This window comes from Brachyhypopomus gauderio, chromosome 2 (genome assembly GCF_052324685.1).
Source record: "Brachyhypopomus gauderio isolate BG-103 chromosome 2, BGAUD_0.2, whole genome shotgun sequence".
Classification (NCBI taxonomy): Eukaryota; Metazoa; Chordata; class Actinopteri; order Gymnotiformes; family Hypopomidae; genus Brachyhypopomus; species Brachyhypopomus gauderio.
Genome location: NC_135212.1, coordinates 17,519,298 through 17,523,654, shown reverse-complemented (window position 1 = coordinate 17,523,654; position 4,357 = coordinate 17,519,298). Strand labels below are relative to the sequence as shown.

Sequence of the window (4,357 nt, the reverse complement as noted above, 5' to 3'; positions counted from 1 at the left end):
AACAAATCCCGCCTCCTCAAGCACACACACGAGCACAGGCACAATTAATCTCCTCCCCTTTCTTCATACACACACACACACACACACACAATAGAAGCAGAGTCATAGGTAAATCCTTCAGACACCAAACCAATAATTACTTTGAGAACTAAATGTTGTGGTTCTGGTATAATTTGAATGAGACTGATTCAAAATTAATGAGACTGATTAATAATTAAGGTAAAACAAATTACATCCACTTTAAAGGATTAGTAGGTGAAACCTCTACACTCATGTGAAGCTCAACTTTACATACAATTCACCAGTGTCTACGTGAGGAGTTGGGAGGACCATGTGGCATATTAAGGCATCAAATTTTACTAAGGGAATTTAGACCTGACCAACATCATCCTTGCCTGTGAGGTAGCTTTTAAGTTGACTATGTAGACTAGGTCTTACTATTTGCTTGTTCCAGATTGTGTCTGCATAAGACGCTTGGTCTCCTTATAACCACTAAAGCATACCTGATCAGGATGTTGATGTATTTTAGGATGAGAGAGAGAGCACCGTGAATGTTCACTCCAGAGCTACACTTTTACTGCACCCTTTAGAGCATTGATGGTTTCATTTGCCTATACAGATGTACATCACCAGCCATATTAAAGAGAGCTACCAGCGGCGGCCGTGGTCGGAGCAGCACATAAACAAACGCAGTGAAACATGGTTTACACATGCATTGTTTAAGGCCACAACCCATGTGGTACAGCCAGTCCATAAAACCCGTTCTGACAGTATTGCTAAGCAACGAAGCAACCTGCATGCGCCAGATTACATATAGCGTAAGCCACGTTTCAAATCCTCCGCTCGCTTTCACCTCTCATCTGGTTAATCTTGGCGGAAGAGGGAGCCGTCACTTCAGCTCAGGTCGCACTGTTTGGATCATTGATGGCTGCGCGTGCTGTTATGACCCGTCGGACGCGCGCCGACTTTGGGACGCGCGCTCTCGTCCCGCCCGCGTTCTCGTCATAAAGCACAAAGGCGCGCAGGGCTGCGTGTAATGTGACTACCTATGATTAATGAGACCTCTAGTATGATCTGCCTCGCCGTCGCGTTGAACGTCGAGCCCTTAAGAGCCCACTGTGCGGAGCGAGTGTGGGTCGAGAAAAGAGAATAAAGAAAAAGAGAAAGAAAATGACAGGAGATAAAAGGACAGAGAAACAGAAGTTGTGAAAGTAAACAAGCTGAAAGGGGTGGGTCTTCCCTAAAGCAATTCCGCATAACTTTGATGGATGCACACAGATAAGATTCTCCCTTCTCCCAGATTGCTGGTGAGATTTGTTTTATCGTGCTGTGTTTCAGGGGGATAAATACTACATGAGGGGTTAGTGTCAATGTTCAAAGACACAATATCTTTGCTCTCTATGTGCACGCGTGCGTGATGGATAGCCTACATCAGTCTACACTGATGATTCCTTGTACGAGTAAATGCGTAACAGGGCAAAAGGCTGTATACAATACAAAGTGTCCCAATATAACAGTGGACATCAATGAAAGTGTATACCTGGTGTGTGTTAGCTGAAGCATTTCTCCAGGGTGCCATTTACGATAAGCAGCGACTGTTTCATGACAACATTTTGGTTTGCTTCACTAATAGAAAGTTGCAACAAAATCTATATTATATTCTGCTTGCTGCCTTCCGGGTTCACAGGGATATATACTCTCAAGGAGTAAGCAAATATGAAGTGAAATATTATCACAAATACCATCCAGCGTTTGTGTGTGTGTGTGCATGCGTATGTGCACTTAATGGTCATCTCTATACAGTTTGCTCTGTTGTGCACTCCCTTTTCTCTGATGGGTGCTGTTCAGATTCCCCTGAGTAATGTTCTTAGGTAGTCTTAGGTCTATGGACTTTTTTTTCTTCTCAGCATGGTTCCCCTATCTGACATTCTTTACGAGCTTTCTCTGTACTCTGGTGTTTTCTTCACTTATGGCTTTCTTCAGAAAATTGATGTAAATTACATTTCCAACTCGAAGATTGTTTTGGCCTTTCTTCTTTGTCTGTAATTCTCTTTGTCTGTCTGTCTGTGTGTCTCTCATTCTCTTGCTCTCTTCCCTTTGGTTTTTCCCTCCTAAACCTCTCTGACGGCGCCTCATTAATCATTCCAATGCTCTGTCGACAATCCCTCTTTCTTCACATGGGAAACAGTTCTCCAGTGACATTTATCTTTTCATCCCCCCCCAGCCCGTGCCCCTGCTTTTTCTGACATGCTCACGTGTTTATGTAACATCCATGAAGCGTGATCCATGCAGCGTGTGTGTGGACAGATAGCCAATAGCCAGTTCACTCCTGTTTCACAAGCCAGAAGCGTGGTCTTGTGTAGCATATATTGGTTGCAATGGCATAATATGGACATACCCCCCCGTCCAATCACATGACGGAATAGGTGTCAAAATAGGTGATGTAAGCAACTTGTAACTTTGTTATTGGTGGGTGTAAAAAAATCTTTGACATATTCTTACTAAATTAATTTAAACTTAAAATTAATTTTCAAATACTTTAGTAAAGGTGAATTACCAGTGAATTCAACCAATGAATATACTGAGTCAACCCATTTCAAATTAAATCGGACAATTTGCTGCTATTTGCAGTCTATCGCGACTGTCATATGTCCATGTTCTTATCACATGAATGGTTGAGCATTTCATTTTGGTGCGTCTCACAGTCGTCAGTATAGTGGCACAACAGCATCCCTGAGCCTCAGTGAAATGCTGGTGAAAAAGGCACACACATACTTTCATGCCAACTATTTCACTTTTTTGCCTGCTCATTTGTTATAATTTACTGCCTCTTAACCAGGAGCTAATCCGAGATTAAGAGCAGGAGAAGGCGTTTCACGCTCTTATGGACGTTCCTCTTCTCTCCGCGCTGCAGTCTCTTCTGTTAAGCACCCTGTTTAAAGAGGATTTTGCACAAGAGCTGCTCACGGACGGCACGGCTGAGTGGCCTGTACACCACGTTTCTTCAGGTACACTTCCTCTGTTTGGTTAACGGAAAAGAGACAGAAACGGGATTCAACACCAGCACCATCCAAACCACCAAAAAACTAAACTACAAAAGTACCCAACTACCATAACACTAAACCACCAAACATACTTCCATTTTCTATAAAATCCTTCACGTTTTACCCTGCCTCCTTCTCTCTGTCTGTTTCTTTGTCACTATCTCCCTCTCACACAAAAGGTTACAAGTGTAATATATCCAATGACTCATCTCTGATACTCTAACTGTCTTAATTCCATATGTCCTTAACTCTCCAGGCAAAATGCCAGGGTTGCATTTGATAATGAACTAGAAGGAAGCGTTGAGGTGAGTGTTGATGTGAGCGTTTGTAGCAGAATGACATGAGTCACTGGTGTTATGATCGTGGGATGTGTCGGTACGTGTGCTCAGGAAACGCTTTCGCTCCATCCCCCCAGCCTGCCCCCTCTTGTTCCTCGGCAGGGTTTACCTGGGGAGAACATGACTGCTTCCCATGATGCATTGCTGTGGAATCCCCCTGGCCTACAGTGCAGCAGTGACACCTGCAGGCGTGAAGAGAGAAGAGAATGCTGATCATTTCTCAACCTTTAGTCTGTTTCTGACTTTGTCTGTCTTGCTTTTCTCTCCCTCCCCTTTTCTCTGCTTTTCTATTCCTCCCTCCCTCCCTCCTTCTCTTTTTCTCCCTCACACCAACTCCTCTCTCTCTCTCTCTGTCCCTCTCTCTTGCTCTCATTCGCTCTCAGAAGGACGAGTGAGCAGTGAGATCCAGGGCGCAGTGGGTCTCTTCTCTGCCTAATTAATATGCACAGCAAGAATGGGCTGACAGAATCCAATCAGCACAGCCTGTGAGAGAAGACAGTCTGCACACACACACACACACACACACACACACACACACACACACACACACACACACACACACAAATGCATACTCACACAGTGAGATATATGAAGAGAAGGAAGACAGACAATAAGATACACAAAAATATCTATATTTTGAGATTTTGTTTTTCAGCAAGCCAAACATTAACACTGAAAAATGCATAAATGTGAATTAAATGGCATCGTTAATTACACATTACGTCCTGGAATTTCTGTTCTGCACCCCTGCAGCCCAAAGGCTGTTAGCGATGCTATAGGCATTCCTGAGAGTGATGGGCTGTATAGCCCCTGCTTGGCAGAACCCCCACAACGTCAGTCCTGCTGCCTGGACACGCCATGTGGCAATTTAAGCTCAAGTTAATTTCACTTGTTCAAAATGTGAGGCACATCTCATAGAGCAGTTGCATTTATATGCAAGAAATTATTGCAAAGTAGCTGTGATTTAAAATGTTT

General features: G+C 43.6%; 1 long non-coding RNA gene across 1 annotated transcript; it reads left to right on the top strand.

The window, feature by feature from the left end:
- Window positions 1-1,078: 1,078 nt before the first annotated feature.
- LOC143508794 (uncharacterized) lies at window positions 1,079-4,030 on the top strand. The gene is made up of 4 exons (XR_013129473.1): window positions 1,079-1,229; window positions 2,840-3,008; window positions 3,301-3,349; window positions 3,766-4,030. It is a non-coding gene; the product is annotated as an uncharacterized LOC143508794 (long non-coding RNA).
- Window positions 4,031-4,357: the final 327 nt, after the last annotated feature.